The sequence below is a fragment of the Balaenoptera borealis genome (genome assembly GCF_965194805.1).
Source record: "Balaenoptera borealis genome assembly, chromosome: X".
Taxonomy (NCBI): Eukaryota; Metazoa; Chordata; class Mammalia; order Artiodactyla; family Balaenopteridae; genus Balaenoptera; species Balaenoptera borealis.
Genome location: NC_138881.1, coordinates 13,865,422 through 13,890,840, shown reverse-complemented (window position 1 = coordinate 13,890,840; position 25,419 = coordinate 13,865,422). Strand labels below are relative to the sequence as shown.

The 25,419-nt window shown below is 40.1% G+C and overlaps 1 protein-coding gene across 8 annotated transcripts in view; it reads right to left on the bottom strand.

The window, feature by feature from the left end:
- The window catches only part of TXLNG (taxilin gamma), a 59,897-nt gene that overhangs the window by 34,181 nt on the left and 297 nt on the right, over positions 1–25,419 (bottom strand). The gene's annotated exons all lie outside the window — the stretch shown is intronic.

Sequence of the window (25,419 nt, the reverse complement as noted above, 5' to 3'; positions counted from 1 at the left end):
CCATCCCCGGCAGAGGTCCTGAGCTAGCCTATGGTTCCCAAAGAGTCTCGAGAAACTTATCAAGTAGGTAAAGGTAAACCTTCAGAACCTACAAGCCCCATTACCCCATTTAACCTTCTCCACGCCACTGAGAGGTGGGTCTTAGGAAAATGAGACTCAGTGACGTGAAGTAACTTGCCCAAGATCATATTCAAGTCAGCAAAATGGGCCAGTAAAACTCAAAACCAGGTCTGTCAAATTCAAGAGCCTATGTTCTCTCCATTACACCACTCCTTTCCCTTCACACATCGGCCTTGGAAAATGGAAGTTCAAAGTCAAACAAAGAAATCTGAGACATTAAATGTCTAAAAATACATACCATGCTAGATATACCAGCATGAATTTAGGAAAACATTGGGAAAGAGCTGGAGAGTTTTTAGCAGTAATTAACTCTGGGATTTAGGGAGGCGAGACAACACTAACTTGGGAGTAGAGACATCTTTAAATAACTTTAAGTGATTATATTTAAGACATTGAAGCTTTTTTTCAAAAAAAACTTTTTGTGTCTTAGGATTAAACTAAATTATCTCTAAAAATCCCTTCAACCCTATGTTTCTAATTTCCTCTAAGAGTCATCAACTACGAAGCAAGAACGTGAAGACACAGAGCGCACGCCTGCCTGGCCTCAGACACCAGGCGCTTCCCACTCTCAGCATGGCCACGACCAGCCTTATTTGGTTTTGAAAATATGAACCTCTTTTGTAAACGTTTCCAGTATTTTGAGGGGCTTTTACATTTCCAAATACAAATTTTACAAACAAACCTACCCATAAAACTTACATTTTCATATGCTTTTTTATTTGTTATTTTTTAAAATAGGTGGTTGGGGTTGGTAGGTTCGTGGGCTTTTTAAATTAGAAAAGTGGCAGAAGATCTAAACAGACATTTCTCCAAAGACCCAAAAGGCACATGAAAAGATACTCAACATCGCTAATTATTAGAGAAACGCAAATCAAAACTACAATGAGGTATTACCTCACACCAGTCAGAATGGCCATCATCAAAAAGTCTACAAACAATAAATGCTGGAGAGGGTGTGGAGAAAAGGGAACCCTCTTGCACCCTTGGTGGGAATGTAAGTTGGTACAGCCACTGTGGAGAACAGTATGGAGGTTGCTTAAAAAACTAAAAATAGAACTATCGTATGACCCAGCAATCCCACTACTGGGCATATACCCTGAGAAAACCATAATTTGAAAAGATACATGCACCCCAATGTTCATTGCAGCACTATTTACAATAGCCAAGACACAGAAGCAACCTAAATGTCCATCGACAGATGAATGGATAAAGATGTGATACACACACACACACACACACAATGATATACTACTCAGCCATAAAAAAAGAATGAAATAATGCCATTGGCAGCAACACAGATGGACCTAGAGATTATCACATTAAGTGAAGTCAGAGAAAGACAAATATCATATGATATCACTTATATGTGGAATCTAAAAAGATGATACAAATGAACCTATCTACAACACAGAAACAGACTCACTGACATAGAAAACAAACTTATAGTTACCAAAGGGGAAAGAGGGGGGAGAGGGATAAATTAGGAACTTGGGAGTAACATATACACCCCACTATATATAAAATAGAAAAAAGGACCTACCCTATATAGCACAGGGACCTACACTCAGTATTTTGTAATAACCTACACGGGAAAAGAATCTGAAGAAGAATATATATTTGTATAACAATCACTTTTTTTTTTGGCTGCGTTGGGTCTTTGTTGCTGCGTGCGGGCTTTCTCTAGTTGCGGCAAGTGGGGGCTACTCTTCGTTGCAGTGCGCGGGCTTCTCATTGCAGTGGCTTCTCTTTTGTTGCGGAGCACGGGCTCTAGATACACGGGCTTCAGTAGTTGTGGCGCCTGGGCTCAGTAGTTGCAGCACGCAGGCTCTAGAGCGCAGGCTCAGTAGTTGTGGCGCACGGGATTAGTTGCACCGCGGCATGTGGGATCTTCCCGGACCAGGGATCGAACCCGTGTCCCCTGCACTGGCAGGTGGATTCTCAACCACTGCGCCACCAGGGAAGTCCCTAAAAATTTTTAAAATGGTGTCATTTCAAACTGGTAAAGGAAATAAACGATTTGAGATATCTCCCAAGTCATATGGGGGGAAAAAGTGATAACCCATCTCACCCCTCCAGATATATCAAGATTGAAACGTGAAAAATGAAAACCACAAAGAACTAGAAGTTCTAAGTGAAACTTTGGCCTTTCTAAGGAAATCAAAGAACTCAGAAGCTATTCTATTTTTTTAAAAAAAGGAAAATCAATTTACTAAATATTAATTGAAAACTTCAGACTAGCCAAAAGACCACGTTCATAAGGGCTTCAAATGGGTCAGAGACCCAACTTTCAAGGATTTCTGAACAAGGAGATCACAGTTAAAGAACTAAAAATGCCCAACATACAAAAACATGTTCAAACTGGACTTCCCTGATGGTCCAGTGGCTAAGACTCCACGCTCCCAATGCAGGGGGCACAGGTTCCATCCCTGGTTGGGGAACTAAGATCCCGCATGCTGCACAATGCAGCCAAAAAAAAAAAAAAAGTTCGACCTCATTCATAATTAAAGAAGTACAAATAAAAATGCAAATCAAAGCAATACTGACCAGATTTTTAAAAACAATTTTTTAAAAAAACAAAACAAACCTTCATGTGGGCAAACAGGTCCCCCAGTACAGTCCGGAGAAGCCTACATTGGTAGCATATTGGTTTTGCAGAGGTATTTAGCAGTATCTCTCAACATCTGAATGCACATTCACTTTCACCAGTGAGTCCACCATAGTTTATTCCACAGATATTCTCACTCAAGGGCAAAGGCTATTCAGCACACCACCGCTTGTTACTACACACAGAACCAGAACATCTACTGATAGTGAACTGATTAAAGGGACTTCCCTGGTGGTTCAGTGGTTAAGACTCTGCGCTTCCTCTGCAGGGGGTGCGGGTTCAATCCCTGGTCAGAGAACTAAGATCCCACATGCCGCGCAGTGTGGCCAAAAAATTAAAATAAAAAAAAATTTTAAATAAAATTTAAAAAAGAACTGGTTAAATAAAGAATGGTCATCCACACAAGTTAAAGGAGGCAGCTATTCAAAAGAGTAAGGTAGAGCCATGTCAATGTGAACAGATCTCCAAGGTATAATTAAGTAAGGAAAAAGAAACATTTGACCCTGGATGAACATGTTAGTATAAACAAAAATGTATTCATACAGAAGCCAATAAATAGAGAAAACTTTTCTATAAAGATATCCCCCAAACTGTTCACCATGACCAGTATTATAAGAAGCAGTATTATATTTTTTCACTATTCCACCACACCCCAGCCTCAGAGTCTGAAGAGATGCAGGAGTTTCTTTTGAGTCATTTCATGTCATCTTCTCCCTTCACCCTGCTCAACAGACCTCTGGGTCTGTCCCCCCAAATCTTTACACTACACCTTCTACTAGATTACAGTAGTAACACGACCTACTAAGCATGAATTTTTGTAGCCGTTCTGATATATCTCCTTCTTAAAACAATTCTGAAAATTGAAATATCTCATTTAAACTTGGCCTCAATCTATAACTACGGCTAGGACATCTACCAAATCATTTTACCAGTTTAAAAGAAAAAATAGGTTCAATCATGGATAGTTAACTCTTCCCAAGTAGAATCAGACAGTCAACAGCTAAGCCTATGTATGGAATACACAAAAGAGGGTTAACATACTGTATATAAGGCTAAGTTCTGACTGAAGGGAGAAAGGAAAAAGACCTAACATTTACTAATTGCTATGTGGTAGACATTTAAAATACTTTATTTAGTTTAGCCTTACAATTCTAAGACAGTGAGAATATTACTTCATTATACAGATAAACTAGGGAACAAAGTAGGAAATGAGTGAGGGAAAAAAAGCCATGATTTGAGATCTACATGTACTGAGCCTGGTATGAAGGTAGTGTTTCTATGAGGAATGTCCTAAAGAATCACATCTAAAGTTAAGAAACGTGAAGACTACCCAAATGCCCACTGATGGATGAATTGATAAATAAAATATGGTAAAGGCACACCTGGTTTTATTGTGCTTCACAGATATTGCGTTTTTTACAAACTGAAGGTTTGTGGCAACTCTGCATGGTCAGATGATGATTAGCACTTTTTAGCAATAACGTATTACTTAATTAAGGTATGTACATTGTTTTTTTAGACATAACACTACTGCACACTTAATAGACTACACTATAGTGTAAACAACTTTATATGCACTAAAAAACCAAAAAATTTGTCTGACTCACTTTATTATGTTATTTGCTTTGCTGTGGTGGTCTGGAACTGAACCTGCAATATCTCCAAGGTGCACCTGTATATACGTACATTAGGATATTATTCAACCTTAAAAAGGAAGAAAATTCTGACACATGCTACAACATGGATGAACCTTGAAGAAGACATTATGTTAAATGAAAAAAGTCAGACACAAAAGAATATAGTATGATTCCACTTATATGAAATACCTGGAGTAGCCAAATTCATAGAGAAAGAAAACAGAATGGTGGTTGCTTGCCACGGGCAGGGCAGGGGGAATGGAGTACAGAGGTTCAGTTTGGGAAGATGAAAAGGTTCTGGAGATGCATGGTGGTGTAGCTTGCACAACACTGTTAATCTCTTAATGCCAATGAACTGTACGCCTAAAAATGGTTAAAATGGTAAATTGTATGTTATGTATATTTTACCCCCGCCCCCCCCCCCACAAAATCATGATGAATCACGATTTCAAATATTCAACTCTTGGGCTTCCCTGGTGGCGCAGTGGTTGAGAATCTGCCTGCCAATGCAGGGGACACGGGTTCGAGCCCTGGTTTGGGAAGATCCCACATGCCGTGGAGCAACTGGGCCCATGAGCGACAACTACTGAGCCCGCGCATCTGGAGTCTGTGCTCCGCAACAAGAGAGGCCGCGACAGTGAGAGGCCCGCGCACCACGATGAAGAGTGGCCCCCACTCGCCGAAACTAGAGAAAGCCCTCGCACAGAAACAAAGACCGAACACAGCACCCCCCAAAAATAATAATAATAAATAAATTTAAAAAAAAATATTCAAGACTTTAGCAAATAAAATCTAACTTTATACTGGTCATCAGGAATTAATGCAAAAATATTCCAGCTGCTAGGATTACTGAATTGCTCCATTAGCAAGATAAAGCAGTTGAGTCAGTAATAATTGGGATGCCACGTTCCTCAGAACAAGTCTTAAGAAAAGGCCTATGAAAAATAAGCCTATTCTCTTCTGACAGAATACAGAATAATCTTGGGAAAGATGAAACAAGAAAGAGCAGTCCCGGGGCTTCCCTGGTGGCGCAGTGGTTGAGAGTCTGCCTGCCAAAGCGGGGGACATGGGTTCGAGCCCTGGTCTGGGAGGATCCCACATGCCGCGGAGCAACTAGGCCCGTGAGCCACAACTACTGAGCCTGCACGTCTGGAGCCTGTGCTCCGCAACAAGAGAGGCCGCGACAGTGAGAGGCCCATGCACCGCGATGAGGAGTGGCTCCCACTTCCCGCAACTAGAGAAAGCCCTCGCACAGAAACAAAGACCCAACACAGCCATAAATAAATAAATAAACCGAAAAGTTAAAAAAAGAAAAAAAGAAAAGTGTGTGTTTGGAAGGGACAAAAGCCTTTAAAATTATTTAAAAAAAAAAAAAAAGAAAAAAGAAAGAGCAGTCCCCACTTCTGATAAAACCAGAGCGCAGGGCTTCCCTGGTGGCACAGTGGTTAAGAATCCACCTGCCAATGCAGGGGACACGGGTTCGAGCCCTGGTCCGGGAAGATCCCACATGCCACAGAGCAACTAAGCCCGTGCGCCACAACTACTGAGCCTGCACTCCAGAGTCCGCAAGCCACAACTACAGAGTCCGCAAGCCACAACTCCTGAGCCTGCGTGCCACAACTACTGAAGCCCACACGCCTAGAGCCTCTACAGAGTCTGCAAGCTACAACTCCTGAGCCCGTGTGCCACAACTACTGAAGCCCACACGCCTAGAGCCTGTGCTCTGCATGCAACAAGAGAAGCCACTGCAATGAGAAGCCCGCGGGCTGCAACCAAGAGTAGCCCCCGCTCACCGCAACGAAGAAGCCCGCGCACAGCAACGAAGACCCAATGCAGCCAAAAATAAATAAATAAATAGATAGATAAACAAAACTTATTACAAAAAAAAAAAAATTCAAAAACAGGAGAGCAGCTAACAGCAGCCAGGTGGTGACCAGGACATTTTAATGCTTCAGAACCCTGGAAAGGCTCAGGAATTCTGAGCTACCTCTGAAGACTGAGGAAAAAACTGGTATCAAGTGGGCAACTAGCAGGGTCTGCCACAGTTTAAAACAAAATGAAGAAAGAGCAGTATAAGCGTATTCTGAGATACAGAAGCAAACAGACGAAACTGCTCAGGATATAAAAGGGTGGTTTCTGGGAATTGGGATGGGGAAAAGCAGTTCAGGGTTTTGCTCTTCTGAACGCCTTGTGTCATTTGACCTTTAAAATTAGGTGAATACATCACTTAGATTTTTTTTTTTTAAAGCTGCTTTTGAAATGGGTGTGGGAGAAAAGGCATGCAAGCACTGTAGTTGGGAATATAAAGTTGTACAAGCTTTCCGAATGGCAGCTGGGTAATATGGATCAAAAATTTTAATGTGTGGAACATTCAGTCCAGCATTTCCACTCCTGGAATTTATTCTAAGGAAGTAATTGGACAATCACTGCTTTGATTATAAAATAGAAAAATTGGAGACTATCTACATGCCCTGCACCAGAATCTTGATTTGAACAAGTGATGGCTCATCCACACAGTGCAATTCAATGCCAACGCTTTAAACGATGGATTTCATACCTACCAGCTGGTCAAAAATTGTAAGAGCCTGACGGACTTCCCTGGGGGCGCAGTGCTTCAGAATGCACCTGCCAGCGCAAGGGACACAGGTCTGTGCCCTGCTATGGGAAGATGCCACATGCCCCGGAGCAACTAAGCCTGTGCGCCACAACTACTGAGCCTGCGCTCTAGAGCCTGCGAGCCACAACTACTGAAGCCCGTGCGCCTAGAGCCCGAGCTCCACAACAAGAGAAGCCACCGCAATGAGAAGCCCGCGCACTACAACGAAGAGTAGCCCCTGCTCCCCACAACTAGAGAAAGCCTGCGCAAAGCAATGAAGGCCCAACACAGCCAAAAATAAATAAATAAATTAATTAATTAAAAAAAATAAAAACACTGAGATGGCATTCGTCTTTTTTGGTGTTGACATCTGCACTGATGGTACAAAAGCAATAATGAGTAACACTGCTGGTTCCTTAGAATAAATCAAGGCAGCGGCACCAAACTATACTAGGAGTCATGGATTCTGTCACTACATCACGTACTCGAGGCAGTAGGGGGGCTCTTTTACTTAACAATGCCCCTGAGAAAGCAATTAAAAATTATTAATTTTTATTAAATCTCAGCCCTTGAATACATTATCCTTTTTTATTCTGTGTGAAGATACAGAAACTACACAGAAAGCACTTCGGCTACACAACAAAGTGTGGTAGAGATTCTGACGAAAAGCACTAACACAGCTGCTGGAATCATAAGCCCAACCATCAACTTTTTCATGGATCACCTTGTTCTTGTTCTTGTTTCTTTTCTCTTAAAGACAATCCATGGCTGTTTACTCAGATTTGGGTATTTGGCAGACATTTTCTCCAATATATATGAAGTGAGCCTGTCACTTCAAGGCAAACAACTGACAGTATTTGTTGCCAAAGATAAAATGTGAGTTTTCAAGCAAAATTTAGAATTTTTGAAAACTATCTGCCACTATGAGCTTCCCAATACATAAAGACTTTTCTGATGAGATCAGTGGTGATATTAACTAATGTGGTTTTGATACTGTAAAAAAAACACGGTAACATTTGGAATATTAACACAATTCAGTAAACCAATATTTTCCAAATGACTAATTGATGATGTTACAAAATGATGCATGAGCAAAAACATCCATTCAAAGTGAAAAACAGACCCACAGTTTTAAAACAATACGAAAAGTTACAAAGAGTTTCAGATCCCACACTGGCAACTAACCTTCAAGAACTACTACTTGCTGAGTTTTGGTGTAGTATCAAAGAATTTCCACAATTATCTAAAAAGGCTATTAAAATACTCCTCCCTGTTCCAATTACGTATGTGTGTGCGGCTAGATTGTCTTCACATACTTCAACTAAAATGGCATATTACCACAGATAGAATGCAGAAGCAGTTAGAAGAATTCAGCTATCTTCTACTAAGCCAATCATTAAAGAAATCTGTAAAAACGTAAAACAATGCCACTCTTTTCAACTTTTATTCTGGAAAATCAGCTATTTTTAATTTTAAAAACAACATTATTTACATTAATGTGTAGTATGCAGCTTCTGACACGGCCCCCAATGATCCTCCTAGTATTCACGACCTTGTATAATCTTCTCCCCTTGAGTGTGAGCTGGACCTAGAACCTGGCTTCTAATGAAACGAGAATTTGGCAAAAGTGAGAGGACGTCACTTCTTTACGTGACAAAGACTGCAGCCTCCTTCTCTCTTGTGCTGGCACTCTCTCTTGCTCATTCTGATGAAGCCAGCAGCCATGTTGTGAGATGCCTATGGAAAGGCCCCAGTGGCAAGGAACCAAGGAAGACCTCCAGCCAACAGCTCATGAGGAACTGAGGCCCCAGTTCAACAACCTGCAAGGCACTGGATCCTGCCAACAACCACATGAGCGTGAGCTTGGAAGTGCATCCTTCCCAGTCAAGCCTTCGGATGACTGCAGCCCATGAGACCCTGAAGCAGAGGACCAGCTAAGCCACTCCCAGACACCTGAGATCGTAAATGCTGTTTCAAGTGCTAAGTTTTGAAACAATATGTTATACAGCAATAAGTAACTACACAACGTCAGTTGATTTTTAAAATGAATAATACTTTTAAATTGTTTTAATTTCTAAAATTTGGGAAACATTATTAGATATAACCCACATTAACAAAAGCTCCTTGGGGTAATCAATAATTTTTAGGTATGCAAAAAGACCCTGAAACCAAAAAGTTTGAGAACTGCTGCCTGGCTGCGGTAGAGGAGGAACAGAGGAAGACGAGAGGCCAGCTCAGTGAAAGCATGGTCTGAGAGGGCTCCCGAATCAAGCAGATCCATCTCTAGGGAACACACCCTGGGATGGGGTGGGAGGACAGAGAGAAGAGTGTCCTTTCCTTCCTGTTCAACCACACCTAACAAATCAGCCTCTTTCCCTTTTGGTTAAGTCACTACAGTACCAATCACTATAATCCACATGGGTGGTGAGGGAGAATTGGTATAAGCCATTTTCCCTTGGCCTTTCTTTGTTGCTCTGGTTCATTCAAAAGCCTCTCCAACAGTACTTGATATACTTCCTCACTGAATCCTCAGAATTGTCTTAAAGGCAGGAATGATGAACAACAGCCTCAGTGATCAGGTAATCTTAAGTAATTTGTCCAGTCATGGACCTAGGACTTGGAAAGCAGAGACTGAATTCTCTTCTTTCTCTATAATATTCCAAAGAGTATGTTCTTCCAAAGAATGTTAAAAATAAACAAGTGTGGTGATGGCCACAAAACTCTGAATATACTAAACACCATCAAATTGTACACTTTAAGTGGATGAATTGTATGGCATATGAATTATACCTCAATAAAACTGTTAAACAAAAAATGAATGAACACGAGCAATGACGGAGTTCTGAGGAGGGACACAAATTGGAGGCAAGGTAAGTTTAGGAGTCGTCCCAACTTTTTGTTTTGTTTTTCACTGTGCAGTTTGTGGGATCTTAGTTCCCCAACCAGGGATTGAACACAGGGCCCTGGCAGCGAGAGTGCCGAGTCCTAACCACTGGACCACCAGGGAAGTCCCAAGGAGTGTCCCAGCTTCTAACTTTAGGCAGCAAAAGGCTCCAGAGTGATGTGTCACAGCATGTAGAGGACAAGGGAGCACACAGAGACATTAATTAGTTAAATGAGAAGAAAAGAGGGGCAAACCAGTGCTGAAGTTAGGGCAAAGGCAACTGATTTCTCCCACTGGTGAAGAAGACAAGAAGGAGCCAAGAGAAGCAAGAAGAACTACAATCCTGCAGGCTGTGGAACAAAAACCATTCACAGAATGATAGACAAGATGAAAAGGCAGAGGGCTCTGTACCAGATGAAGGAACAACATAAAACCCCAGAAAAACAACTAAATGAAGCGGAGATAGACAACCTTCCAAAAAAGAATTCAGAATAATGATAGTGAAGATGATCCAGGACCTCAGAAAAAGAATGGAGGCAAATATCGAGAAGATGCAAGAAATGTTTAACAAAGACCTAAAAAATTAAAGAACAAACAGACATGAACAATACAATAACTGAAAAGAAAACTACACTAGAAGGAATCAATAGCAGAATAACTGAGGCAGAAGAACGGATAAGTGACCTGGAAGACAGAATGGTGAAATTCACTGCAGCAGAAAAGAATAAAGAAAAAAGAATGAAAAGAAATTAAGACAGCCTAAGAGACCTCTGGGACAAGATTAAACGCAACAACATTCGCATTACAGGGGTCCCAGAAGGACAAGAGAGAGTGAAAGGACCAGAAAAAATATTTGAACAGATTATAGTCGAAAACCTCCCTAACATGGTAAAGGAAATAGCCACCCAAGTCAAGGAAGCGCAGAGAGTCCCATACAGGATAAACCCAAGGAGAAACACGCCGAGACACATAGTAATCAAATTGGCAAAAATTAAAGACACAGAAAAATTATGGAAAGCAGCAAGGGAAAAACGACAAATAACATACAAAGAACTCTCATAAGGTTAACAGCTGATTTCTCAGCAGAAACTCTACAAGCCAGAAGGGAGTGGCAGGATATACTTAAAGTGATGAAAGGGAAGAACCTACAACCAAGATTACTCTACCCGGCAAGGATTTCATTCAGATTCGATGGAGAAATCAAAAGCTTTAAAGACAAGAAAAAGCTAAGAGAATTCAGCACCACCAAACCAGCCCTACAACAAATGCTAAAGGAACTTCTCTAAGTGGGAAACACAAGATACGAAAAGGACCTACAAAAACAAACCCAAAACAAATAAGAAAATGGTCACAGGAACATACATATCAATAATACCTTAAACGTGAATGGATTAAATGCTCCAACCAAAAGACACAGGCTTGCTGAATGGATACAAAAACAAGACCCATATATATGCTGTCTACAAGAGACCCACTTCAGACCTAGGGACACATACAGACTAAAAGTGAGGGGATGGAAAAAGATATTCCATGCAAATGGAAATCAAAAAAAAGCTGGAGTAACAATACTCAAATCAGATAAAATAGACTTTAAAATAAAGAATCTTACAAGAGACAAGGAAGGACACTACATAATGATCAAGGGATCAATCCAAGAAAAAGATACAACAATTATAAATATATATGCACCAAACATAGGAGCACCTCAATACAGAAAGCAACTGCTAACAGCTCTAAAGGAGAAAATCGACAGTAACACAATAATAGTGGGGGACTTTAACACCTCACTTACACCAATGGACAGATCATCCGGACAGAAAATTAATAAGGAAACAGAAACTTTAAATGACACAAGAGGCCAGATAGATTTAATTGATATTTATAGGACATTCCATCCAAAAACAGCAGATTACACTTTCTTCTCAAGTGCACACGGAACATTCTCCAGGACAGATCACACCTTGGGTCACAAATCAAGCCTCAGTAAATCTAAGAAAATTGAAATCATATCAAGCATCTTTTCTGACCACAATGCTATGAGATTAGAAATGAATTACAGGGAAAAAAACGTAAAAACCACAAACACATGGAGACTAAACAATACATTGCTAAATAACCGAGATCACTGAAGAAATCAAACAGGAAATCAAAAAATACCTAGAGACAAATGACAATGAAAACACGATGATCCAAAACCTATGGGATGCAGCAAAAGCAGTTCTAAGAGGGAAGTTTATAGCTATACAAGCCTACCTCAAGAAACAAGAAAAATCTCAAATAAACAATCAAACCTTACACCTAAAGGAGCTAGAGAAAGAAGAAAAAACAAAACCCAAAGTTAGCAGAAGGAAAGAAATCAGAGAAATCACAGCAGAAATAAATGAAATAGAAACAAAGAAAATAGCAAAGATCAATAAAACTAAAAGCTGGTTCTTTGACAAGATAAACAAAATTGATAAACCATTAGCCAGACTCATCAAGAAAAAGAGGGAGAGGACTCAAATCAATAAAACTAAGAAATGAAAACCGAGAAGTTACAACAGACACCACAGAAATACAAAGCATCCTAAGAAACTACTACAAACAACTCTATGCCAATAAAATGGACAACCTGGAAGAAATGGACAAATTCTTAGAAAGGTATAACCTCCCAAGACTGAACAAGAAAGAAATAGAAAATATGAACAAACCAATCACAAGTAATGAAATTGAAACTGTGATTAAAAATCTTCCAACAAACAAAAGTCCAGGACCAGATGGCTTCACAGGTGAATTCTAGCAAACATTTAGAGAAGAGCTAACACCCATCCTTTTCAAACTCTTCCAAAAAACTGCAGAGGAAGGAACACTCCCCAACTCATTCTATAAGGCCACCATCACCCTGATACCAAAACCAGACATACTACAAAAAAAGAAAATTACAGACCAGTATCACTGATGAATACAGATGCAAAAATCCTCAACAAAATACTAGCAAACACAATCCAACAACTAATTAAAAGGATCATACACCATGATCAAGTGGGATTTATCCCAGGGATGCAAGGATTCTTCAGTATACGTAAACCAATCAATGTGATACACCATATTAACAAGTTGAAGAATAAAAACCATATGATCATCTCAATAAACGCAGAAAAAGCTTTTGACAAAATTCAACACCCATTTATGATAAAAACTCTCCAGAAAGTGGGCACAGAGGGAACCTACCTCAACATAATAAAGGCCATATATGACAAACCCACAGCAAACATCATTCTCAATGGTGAAAAACTGAAAGCATTTCCTCTAAGACCAGGAACAAGACAAGGATGTCTACTCTCACCACTATTATTCAACAAAGTTTTGGAAGTGTTAGCCACAGCAATCAGAGAAGAAAAAGAAATAAAAGGGATCCAAATCGGAAAAGAAGAAGTAAAGCTGTCACTGTTTGAAGAGGACATGATATTATACATAGAGAATCCTAAAGATGCTACCAGAAAACTACTAGTGCTAATCAATGAATTTGGTAAAGTAGCAGGATACAAAATTAATGTACAGAAATCTCTTGCATTCCAATGTACTAATGATGAAAAATCTGAAAGTGAAATTAAGAAAACACTCCCGTTTACCATTGCAACAAAAAGAATAAAATATCTAGGAATAAACCTACCTAAGGAGACAAAAGACCTGTATGCAGAAAATTATAGGACACTATCAAACTACCACTGGCATTTTTCACAGAACTAGAACAAAAAATTTCACAATTTGTATGGAGACACAAAAGACCCCGAATAGCCAAAGCAATCTTGAGAACGAAAAATGGAGCTGGAGGAATCAGGCTCCCTGACTTCAGACTATATTACAAAGCTACAGTAATCAAGACAGTTTGGTACTGGCACAAAAACAGAAATATAGATCAATGGAACAGGATAGAAAGCCCAGAGATAAACCCACGCACATATGGTCACCTTATCTTCGATAAAGGAGGCAAGCATATACAGTGGAGAAAAGACAGCCTCTTCAATAAGTGGTGCTGGGAAAATTGGACAGGTACATGTAAAAGTATGAAATTAGAACACTCCCTGACACCATACACAAAAGTAAACTCAAAACGGATTAAAGACCTAAGTGTAAGGCCAGACACTATCAAACTCTTAGAGGAAAACATAGGCAGAACACTCTATGACATAAATCACAGCAAGATCCTTTTTGACCCACCCCCTAGAGAAATGGAAATAAACACACAAATGGGACCTAATGAAACTTAAAAGCTTTTTCACAGCAAAGGAAACCATAAACAAGACCAAAAGACAACCATCAGAATGGGAGAAAATATTTGCAAATGAAGCAACTGACAAAGGATTAATCTCCAAGATCTACAAGCAGCTCATGCAGCTCAATAACAAAAAAACAAACAACCCAATCCAAAAATGGGCAGAAGACCTAAATAGACATTTCTCCAAAGAAGATATACAGATGGCCAACAGACACATGAAAGAATGCTCAACATCATTAATCATTAGAGAAATGCAAATCAAAACTACAATATCATCTCACACCGGTCAGAATGGCCATCATCAAAAAATCTAGAAACAATAAATGCTGGAGAGGGTGTGGAGAAAAGGGAACCCTCTTGCACTGTTGGTGGGAATGTAAATTGATACAGCCACTATGGAGAACAGTATGGAGGTTCCTTAAGAAAATAAAAATAGAACTACCATATGACCCAGCAATCCCAATACTGGGCCTATACCCTGAGAAAACCATAATTCAAAAAGAGTCATGTACCAAAATGTTCACTGCAGCTCTATTTACAATAGCCAGGACATGGAAGCAACCTAAGTGTCCATCATCGGATGAATGGATAAAGAAGATGTGGCACATATATACAATGGAATATTACTCAGCCATAAAAAGAAACGAAATTGAGTTATTTGTAGTGAGGTGGATGGAGTTAGAGTCTGTCATACAGAGTGAAGTAAGTCAGAAAGAGAAAAACAAATACAGTATGCTAACACATATATATGGAATCTAAGGGGAAAAAAAAAAGGTCATGAAGAACCTACTGGCAAGACAGGAATAAAGACACAGACCTACTAGAGAATGGACTTGAGGATATGGGGAGGGGGAGGGGTGAGATGTGACAGGGTGAGAGAGTGTCATGGACATATATACACTACCAAATGTAAAATAGATAGCTAGTGGGAAGCAGCCACATAGCACAGGGAGATCAGCTCGGTGCTTTGTGACCACATAGAGGGGTGGGATAGGGAGGGTGGGAGGGAGGGAGATGCAAGAGGGAAGAGATATGGGAACATATATATATGTATAACTGATTCACTTTGTTATAAAGCAGAAACTAACACACCATTATAAAGCAATTATACTCCAATAAAGATGTTTAAAAATAAATAAATAAATAAAATAAAAAGCAATGAAGATGATAAAGAGATTGGAATTAAAAGGATGTAAAAAGATAAATCAGGCAAATTCTCACCCAAGAAACAGCTGTATTAATTTATTAAAAAATAGACTTTTAAGGCAAAAGAGCATCACTAGAGATAAAGATAACATGCTCAGTGCCTTTGAATGATGTAGCAGTATTAAAGTTGTATGCTTCAAATAATACAGTTTCAAATGTATAAAGCAAAATCAACAGAATTGTGAAGAGAAATAACTTTATAGTCATAGTGGGAGATGTAACAGAAGTAGTTAACAACAGAACTAGGTAACTAACAGGACTAGTTAACAACAGAATCAATAAGGAGAGAGAAAATTGTGAGCAACATATTAACAAATTTGATCTAATGGTCACATATATTACATCCAAGAAGTGAAGAATACATTTCTTTTTAAGAACAGATGGATCATTTATAAAAATTGATGTATCCTGTGCCATAATGGAAGTCTAAACAAATTTGAAATAGTAAAATCATACACAACATGTTTTCTGACCACAAATGCAATTAGGTTAAAAATCACTAAAGAAAAGATAAGTAGAAAAAAATAAATATATATTAAAATTAAGAAACAAGGTTCTAAATAACCCATGGGTCAAAGAATAAATCATAATAGAAATTAGAAAATATTTAGAATCACACCTAAGAAAAGATACTATGTATAAAAACTGATGGGGTGCAACCAAAACTGTACACAGAGGAGAATTTTTGGCCCTAAATTTATATTTCAGAAAACTTTAAGCTAATGCATTTAAAAATATAAATGAATTTCTAGAAAAATATAACTTCCAAAAACTGACTCAAGAAGAAATAAAAAGCCATCCTACAAAGAGCATTTAAGGTCCAGATAACTTTACCAGAAATTTTACAAAATCTTCAAGAAACAACTCTACAATACTATACAAACTTAGAGAATAGAAAAAGAGGAGTAATATTTAGAATAAAAACTGCTTAGAATCAATATAAAAAAGACAGTCCCATAGAAAAAGAGGCAAAAGACTTGAACATCTTCACAAAAAGAACATTTTTTTTGTATTTTTAAAATTTTTTAAACAGCTTTATTGGGATATAATTGATACACAAAAAAAACTGGACATATTTAATGTATACAATTTGCTGATTTTGGAGATATGCATACACCTGTGAAACCATCACCACAATTAAGGCAGTAAAATATCCATTACCTCTTTAAAAAAAAAAAAAAACATCATTCTCAATGGTGAAAAACTGAAAGCATTTCCTCTAAGACCAGGAACAAGACAAGGATGTCCACTCTCACCACTATTCAACAGAGTTTAGGAAGTCCTAGCCACAGCAATCAGAGAAGAAAAAGAAATAAAAGGAATCCAAATTGGAAAAGAAGAAGTAAAACTGTCACTGTTTGCAGATGACATGATACTATACATAGAGAACCCTAAAGATGCCACCAGAAAACTACTAGAGCTAATCAATGAATTTGGTAAAGTTGCAGGATACAAAATTAATGCACAGAAATCTCTTGCATTCCTATACACTAATGATGAAAAATCTGAAAGAGAAATTAAGGAAACACTCCCATTTACCACTGCAACAAGAAGAATAAAATACCTAGGAACAAACTTACCTAGGGAGACAAAAGACCTGTACGCAGAAAACTATAACACACTGATGAAAGAAATTAATGATGATACCAACAGATGGAGAGATATACCATGTTCTTGGATTGGAAGAATCAATATTGTGAAAATGACTATACTACCCAAAGCAATCTACAGATTCAATGCAATCCCTATCAAATTACTAATGGCATTTTTTACGGAACTAGAACAAAAAATCTTAAAATTTGTATGGAGACCCAAAAGACCCCGAACAGCCAAAGCAGTCTTGAGGGAAAAAAACGGAGCTGGAGGATTCAGACTCCCTGACTTCAGACTATACTACAAAGCTACAGTAATCAAGACAGTATGGTACTGGCACAAAAAGAGAAACATAGATCAATGGAACAAGACAGAAAGCCCAGAGGTAAACCCATGCACCTATGGTCAACTAATCTATGACAAAGGAGGCAAGGATATACAATGGAGAAAAGACAGTCTCTTCAATAAGTGGTGCTGGGAAAACTGGACAGCTACATGTAAAAGAATGATATTAGAACACTCCCTAACACCGTACAGAAAAATAAACTCAAAATGGATTAAAGACCTAAATGTAAGGCCAGGCACTATAAAACTCTTAGAGGAAAACATAGGCAGAACACTCTATGACATAAATCACAGCAAGATCCTTTTTGACCCACCCCCTAGAGAAATGGAAATAAAAACAAAAAAAACAAGTGGGACCTAATGAAACTTAAAAGCTTTTGCACAGCAAAGGAAACCATAAACAAGATGAAAAGACAACCCTCAAAATGGGAGAAAATATTTGCAAACGATTCAACGGACAAAGGATTAATCTCCAAAATATATAAACAGCTCATGCAGCTCAATATGAAAAAAACAAACAACCCAATCCAAAAATGGGCAGAAGACCTAAATAGACATTCCTCCAAAGAAGACATACAGATGGCCAAGAAGCACATGAAAAGCTACTCAACATCACTAATTATTAGAGAAATGCAAATCAAAACTACAATGAGGTATCACCTCACACCAGTTAGAATGGGCATCATCAGAAAATCTACAAACAACAAATGCTGGAGAGGGTGTGGAGAAAAGGGAACCCTCTTGCACTGTTGGTGCGAATGTAAATTGATACAGCCACTATGGAGAACAGTATGGAGGTTCCTTAAAAAACTAAAAACAGAATTACCATATGATCCAGCAATCCCACTACTGGGCATATACCCAGAGAAACCCATAATTCAAAAAGACACATGCACCCCAATGTTCACTGCAGCACTATTTACGATAGTCAGGTCATGGAAGCAACCCAAATGCTCATCGACAGATGAATGGATAAAGAAGATGTGGTACATATATACAATGGAATATTAACCATAAAAAGGAACGAAATTGGGTCATTTGTTGAGACGTGGATGGATCTAGAGACTGTCATACAGAGTGAAGTCAGAAAAAGAAAACAAATATCGTATATTAACGCATATATGTGGAACCTAGAAAAATGGTATAGATGAACCGGTTTGCAGGGCAGAAATTGAGACACAGATGTAGAGAACAAACGTATGGACACCAAGGGGGGAAAGCGGCGGGGTGGTGGGCGTGGTGGTGTGATGAACTGGGCAATTGGGACTGACATGGATACACCGATGTGTATAAAACTGATGACTGATAAGAACCTGCTATATAAAAAAATAAATTAAATTAAATTAAAAAATTAAAAAAAAAAAAAGAAGGACCCCACAGGTCTGGAAAAGGCCCTGTCAGAATGCAGCTTCTCTGGTTGCACGCTCTCTTCAGCAGGAGTTTGTGCTACTATCTCTAGCGGTCGGTGCTAACATCTATCTTAGACTGTGCACATCGTTTGCCTTTTAATCCAAGGATGATGGCACTCACTTTCACATTTAACTTCTATGGCCATTTCTTTTATTAAAAGGAAGGGTGCTGGACTCCATAATTTGCAAAATCACTTCTAGCTCTAAAACTGTAATTCAGTGATGAGCAGCAATCTGAGAGATACCTGTATTAGCCTAAACACCTATCTAGGTGGCAAAAGGATCAGAAAATAAGATGTTAATTCCCAAAGCTACTGAAATGTGCTTGGGCCTGATCTATTTTGCAGAAGGGCAGGGGCCGGGCCACACATTTAGCATCTTCAAGCCACAGACTCCTGAGATGTAAAATGGTCCTCTACTTTTACAGGTTACGTAAATGCAACACCCCTGTTCCAGTTTTATGAAGTCATCCTTCACCAGCTCCACATGGACCAATCATGATGCACCTTTGAAACATCAAATCTTCTCTTTTTCTTGTCCTACCTAACCCAACCACTTCAGCTCTTTGTTAACACTGTTGTGTAGACTTTGAGAGGTTAAAAAAAGGGTCTCTCTCTAAACTCTCTACCTTTTAATTCATCCAAACTACACTTGGAGGTGCCTTTGCAGGGAGTCAAAAGCACACCTCCTAAATCAAATATCTTAAGGTCAACCTGGGGCCTAAGGCAATGAAACAAAAGCTATAAGGCTCAAAACTCCCTGGGTTCCTGGATTACAACAGCTTTCCTATACCCCCAATGACCTAACCCCACCCTTCGTAATTTGTTTTCATTTAGCAAAAACTATTACTCATTTTACCTATCACCAAGTTTTACTCATATTCAACGAAGAGCACATTTTTATTTACCATCCTCAAGAAATGTGTTTAGAGAGCACAAGACACATGGAATATGGCTAATGGCTTTGGAGCCCAGAGACCCCGGCCTTTGAATATACCACTTACTACCTCCTGTGTTGCCATAGGGAGGTCAACCTCTCAGTTTCCTGATCTGTAAACTAGAGATGCACAGTACCTTCCTTCTAGAGTAGTAAGATTAGCTATAATGAATATATATTGCTACCATGCAGCAGAACTGTTTATAATAACATCTGAATAAGGATGCATTTGCAAATTATGCAAAATGCCTCCATTCTCACTTTTAAATATGACCCACATGTCAATCTAAAACATCCTTGGGACTTCCCAGGTGGTCCAGTGGGTAAGACTCCGCACTCCCAATGCTGGGGGCCCGGGTCCGATCCCTGGTCGGGGAACTAGATCCCGCATGCGTGCCGCAATTTATTTTATTTATTTATTTATTTATTTTTAATGCATGCCGCAATTTAGAGTCCACATGCCACAACTAAGACCCAGCGCAGCATAAATAAATAAATAAGTTTAAAAAAATGAAACATCCTTAACGAAACGTGCTTCTAAGCTACTGGCACATCTTCCTCAACAAACCATTCTACTTTGACCTCAGTAGGGAAAGAAGAAAAATGAACAAGTGGTAGTTTAGCAATATTACTCGTGGCAGACTACAGAGTAGGAAGTGGGGGTAATGGGGGTCGTCCTGGGGACATTTTGGAAATGTAACACAGAATGCAAATCAGCACCCTGAGCAATAAATGTTAATAAAATTATGTTGCCAGCACAACAGGACAACAATGGCCATTTTATATATCTTTTCCTTCAAGTAATAAAATTTAAGTAGTTATAAGTACCAAGAGAATTTCAACTAGGAAATAAATTGAATCATAAAAACATACTCAAGGTTCAAACCCTTAAAGGGTCACCTAACCTATTTTATCCTCTTCTAGAAATGCCCCACTTGGGAAAATTTTAAACATAGCTAATTCTCAATGTTGATGAATACTATATTAAACTTTTATACCACTTTACACACTTTAAATACTGTCACATCCATTACATTAACTAAAAGTTACTGATAATCGTGTTAGAACCAAACAAAAAGTAATTGGGAAGAAAGGGGGTGGGGGCGGGAAGAGGCAAAGGGATTTCTTTGGGATATCAGGTTAAAAAAGCAGAAACTGTCCATGCAGTAGGGTACATCAGTTGTGTTATCAATTACACAATTATATACCAGCTCTCGGCCAAGTTCACCAACTCTGAGCTGTGTTATTTAATTTGAGCAAGGTGTGCTGTTGCTGTTTTGACTGAGCTTCAGATGCCTTATCTACATGCCTAGGGACACCACCTATCCTGCAGAGGTAAGGAAGATATCAGAATGCAAGCACATTTTAAGTGCCTAGCACAATGAAGGAAACAGTGAGAACTCAAATTCCTTTCCTTTGAAACACAACTCTCTGCAAAGTGTAAAAGCTGAACAGCATATCTATTGAAAGGAAAACTATTATAGTGACTCCTTCTGTGAAGAATCCCACACAAAGGCAAATCACACGTGCCCTGTTTTATGGAATCTGGATTTGGCATATACACTCCTAAATAAAACTTCTCTAGTCAAGACCAATATAAATGACACAAAATAACATATACAACACCTTCCAGTAATGTAGTAAATAACTGTGGCATATTATGATCTATGAACGTGGTATTGCTAAAGGGATGTGCTGTATCTGGTCTGCTCTCATTACTGCTTTGCCCGTTTGGTTCTCCATGAAAATAAAATTTACCAAAGTTTGCTGATAGAATTAGATGACGATGTCGTAAAGAGAAGATCACTTCGATTCTTATTACCTAATCTCTGTGCTAGAAGAGTGGAAATTCATCATCAAGTCCGCAAGTGGGGAGAAAAACAAGATAACGAAATGGTTTCTTCCTACCCCATACTCTCGCCCCACCATGACGTGATTTCTCCTCATTAAGTCTATCACAGAGAGATTCTGGGAAGAGTGACGAACACAAAGGCTGGAAGATAGATTTACAGAATAACACCCTAAAAGCAAGAGAAACGGATCTTTCATATATGCTCCCCTCCCCAGCAAGTAAAATTCTACATGCCCAGCACTGTGCTGAACGTGTCACATCAACTTCTTTTTTTTTTTTTTTTAATTTTATTTTTACTTATGTATCTTCGGCTGTGTTGGGTCTTCGTTGAGGTGCGCAGGCTTCTCATTGCGGTGGCTTCTCTTGTTGCGGAGCACAGGCTCTAGGCACGTGGGCTCAGTAGTTGTGGCTCACGGGCCTAGTTGCCCCGCGGCATGTGGGATCTTCCCAGACCAGGGCTCGAACCCGTGTCCCCTGCATTGGCAGGCAGATTCTCAACCACTGCGCCGCCAGGGAAGCCCTCAACTCTCATACTTCACAAGAGTCCTATGCGGTAGGGATTAGCATCATCGCCACTTTACAGATGATGCAATTGAGGCTTAGAAAGATTGCGAAACCTGCCCAAGGCTGCACAGCTAATAAGTGGCAAGAGCCATGAGTCTTGACTCCAAATCCATACTATTTGCCCACTACCACCCTACTTATTACTGTAGTGTAGATGAAAGGGTACTTTCCACACTCGGCTTCACCCCTTGGGCAAATCACTTGACCTTGCTGAGCAATTTGCCATCTATAAATGAGGACAATGACAGTTGCCCAGCCTTCTCCACAGCACCTGAGTGATGCTGAAAGACTTAATATATGTGCAAAAATATGCTATAAAAACTATAGGGCAACATGTAAATGTAACATTTCATTAATTTGAGCATAGATTCCATATATCTTTATCCTTCCTATTTGACCTAAAAGTAAGTTTTTAAGAGTAGTTAAATAATTTTTAACACTCCCAAGCAAAAATCTAGGGGGAAAAAAATCAACCTTAGACATTCTGGAAAAGGCAAAAACTATAGAGACAGTAAAAAGATCAGTGGTGGCCAGTGGTTTGGGGGAAGAGAGGAAGGGATGGAGGTTTTTAGGGCAGTGAAACTGTTCTGTATGATATCGTAATGGTGGACACATGTCACTATACATTTGTTAAAACTCTTAGAATATACAGCACCAAGAATGAACCCTAATGTAAACTATGGACTTTAGTTAATAAGAATGTACCAATATTGGCTCACCAATTGTAACAAATGTACCACAATACTGCAAGATATAAATAATAGGGGAAAGGGGTGTGGTGTGAGGGGATAAATGGGAACTCTGCAATTTATGTTCAGTTTTTTGGTAAACCTAAAACTGCTCAAAAAATAGTCTATTAATTTTTTGAAAACTCAACCTTATAAAACAAATTCTAGTAAAAATACAAACAAACAAACAAAAAAACCCCCACAAATTCTACACAAGGATTTAGGAAGTACTATGAATGAGCTTGGTGTTCTAAAAAATGCCTGGAATACTTAACAAAGTAATATCCCATCTTTTTGGACCAGTGTTGTCCAATAGAACTTTATGCAATGTGCAATGATGGAAATATTCTAGATCTGCTCTAACACAGTAGCCACTAGTCACGTTGGCTATTGAACACTTGCAATGTGGCTAGTATACTGAGGAAGGGAATTTTTAATTTTACTTAATTTTAATTAACACTTAAATAGCCACAGGCGCCTAGTGGCTATCACATCAGACAGCAGTTTTAGACAATTCAAGAGACTCTTAGAAATGTACTGTAATGTTAAAAGAAAAGTCACCTTAAGAGACCATCCAAATGGTAGTAGTTATGAAACAATGCCACAATTACCTGAGGTCAAGAGTGACTAGATGGCTAAGACAAACAGGAAGCAACAAAGCCCATCTCCAATTTTTTCTCACTTTTAAGTCTCATAATGTAACCCAAAAGTGACAAAACGGTCACTGTTCCTTGAATTCCTTCAATATTTTCAAAACAACCCAATTAATTAAACACCATTTTTGCTTCCTGAAAAATAGGGCAGAGGTCAAGTTAGAATTACGAATATGTTTTCAAGCTAGTGGCCCAGAGGAAATAAAAAACAAGGGGTCCGAAGGAAATAACTTAAAAAGTGACTTCTGCAAACACAAGATATTCACCCAATTTTTTAAAACGAAAATTCAGAAACTAATATTTAACCATGTATTTCAATTCCATGTCATAGTCAATTGTAAATCAAAAGGAAAAAAGATGCCCAGAAAAGCCTGAGCAAAGAAGAAAGGTGCCTGAGTAAGTAAACAAAACTGAGACAGTACAGACACACCTGACTATTCTTATCCAGCTGTTAACCAGAGAACTGCGTCAAACGGTCATTACCTCTTCGTCGTTTAAAATGCTAGTTGATTAAACCTCAGTTCCTAGTTCAGACCTTTTATCCTTATGCTAGGGGCATAAAAAGGAACTCATATCCTCAACTGCAGTGGTTTTTTATCGGAGTCCTCCCCTGGGGGACCTATGAAACCAAACCCTGAGATTGGCTCCCCACCCTCAGGGAATAAGTGAGGTGTCCAAAGCGACAGTGTTGAATCCCTAGAGTTCCGTTCGGTCCACAGCTTCTTTTTCAGTCCTTCAAGTACTGGATCTTTCTTTTAGAGTACAAAGAGAGGGAGAGAAAGACAGGTAATTGAGAAGCAGTAACACCCTCATGAAGACAGACGTGAAAACACCTGACCTTAGAAACAGGCCCCCAGAAGCTAATTCTTGACACTCTGTGCAGAGGTAAAGCGAACCTTTGTTCTTTTTTTCAAGTTCACGAGTCGCATTAGAAAAATATTATTTCGTAATTTCCAACAGGAGTGATCTTTAAGAGTATTCAAATGCATAATTAAGTGACATTAAACTGCCCCGAGTGATCAAGCACGACGTCCAACAACTTGAACGTTTCAATCTGTTCAACCGCAAGGAACGAGACAGGTTTCCACCTTTCCAGTCCTTTTCCCCGCACTTCTCTCTTCCTGGGCCCTGAAAGCCCTGTATCCCGTTTGTTGTGCAATCTTTTTCGAACTCCACCCACTGACTCCAGAACAAGTGGAATTCTCTCATTCTGAAGGTCGGGATTTCCCTCCAGAAAGGAAGGGAGACACTGAAAACTCCTTGACGTGAGTCAAATAAGGCAAGGGGAACAGTCCAGCCCGACTCCCAGATTAAGAGAGACCAAAGGCCAAGCTGGGGGAGGCGCTCAAGTTTCCGCTCACCAAGGGGCGGGGGGGAAGAAAGAAAGAAAAGGGGCAGAAATAAAGAGCGAGAAGGGGAAGAAGGGAGGGCTGGATTGGGAAGACCGGTTATCCGCGATGCTGCTCCCAACTCTGAGGGACCCAGGTCCTCCAGCATTTTCCCCCCACGTGCAGCCAAGCCCGTGGCGCCCACAGAGCAGCCCCAGGGCCTGGGTCCCGGGGGCCGAGAGGCCCGGCTCGCCAGCCCGCGCAGTGGCGGGGAGCGCAGGGGGGCGGGGGAAGGGGGGCGCAGCGCAGCCCCGGCTCCCGCGCGGTTATCTTACTGCGCAACAGCCTCGCCCGCGCCGCCCGGGCGCACCCAGCAGCGCGCCCCGCACACCTGCCCGGCGCAAGGAGGGCGAGCCCGTGACCCCTGGCAGCCCCCAGACGGCGCGCCCAGCGCTAGCAGCACGGGAAGCACGCGGAGGGCGGGGGCTGAGAGAGGGAACACCTGGCGCCCGGGGCCCCGCGGCGCCGGCCGCACGTGGCTGTGACACCTGGCGCGCCCCCGCCAAGCACCCCTTCCCCCTCCCACCAGGCTGTGCCCCCTGCCCTCCCTCCCGCCCCCGCCTCAATCCCCAACCATCACCCCCTCCCACCCCATCCACCCCGGTTCCACTCCCCTCACCTGCTCCCACTGTCGTCACCCTGGGA